Here is a 791-nt window from a genome sequence, read left to right as displayed (position 1 = left end):
AACTTCTGCCACATTCCAGGGAGAAAAAACTAGACGTAGTTGATAGCTTCCGCTATCTAGGTGACCAAGTTAGTAGTGGGGGAGGGTGCGCTAAAGGTGTAGCTGCTAGAATAAGAATAGCCTGGGCAAAGTTCAGAGAGCTCTTACCTCTGCTGGCGACAAAGGGCCTCTCACTCAGAGTAAAAGGCAGACTGTATGACGCATGTGTACGAACAGCCATGCTATATGGCAGTGAAACATGGGCCATGACTGCTGAGGACATGCGTAAGCTCAAAAGGAATGACGCCAGTATGCTCCGATGGATGTGTAATGTCAGTGTGCATACTTGTCAGAGTGTAAGTATCTTGAGAGAAAAGTTGAACCTTAGGAGCATGAGTTGCAAGAGAGATGATTGCGCTGGTATGCTAACGTGGTGAGAATAGATGAGGACCGCTGTGTGAAAAGGTACCACACCCCCCAGCGGTTGAGGGAACCTGTAGCAGTGACAGGCCCAGGAAGACCTGGGATGAGGTGGTGAAGCACGACCTCCGAACATTAGGCCTCACCGAGGCAATGACTACTGACCGAGACCTTTGGAAATATGCTGTGCGTGAGAAAACCCGGCAACCCAAATGAGACCAAAATCAAAGGCCTCTGCCAGGGATATAGCCAGCCCACTTATGCGTACCTTTCCACAATTGGACACTAAACTCCGCTTGAGACCTGTTGAGGCAAGTGAAATCGAAATCGAACTAAACTCGACAACCGGCTCCCATGCCAACGTCTCCTTCATTGGACACTAAACTCTGCTT

This window comes from Octopus bimaculoides, chromosome 13 (assembly GCF_001194135.2).
Source record: "Octopus bimaculoides isolate UCB-OBI-ISO-001 chromosome 13, ASM119413v2, whole genome shotgun sequence".
Taxonomy (NCBI): domain Eukaryota; kingdom Metazoa; phylum Mollusca; class Cephalopoda; order Octopoda; family Octopodidae; genus Octopus; species Octopus bimaculoides.
The sequence above is the reverse complement of the archived record's forward strand: the minus strand, read 5'-3'. Positions refer to the sequence as shown.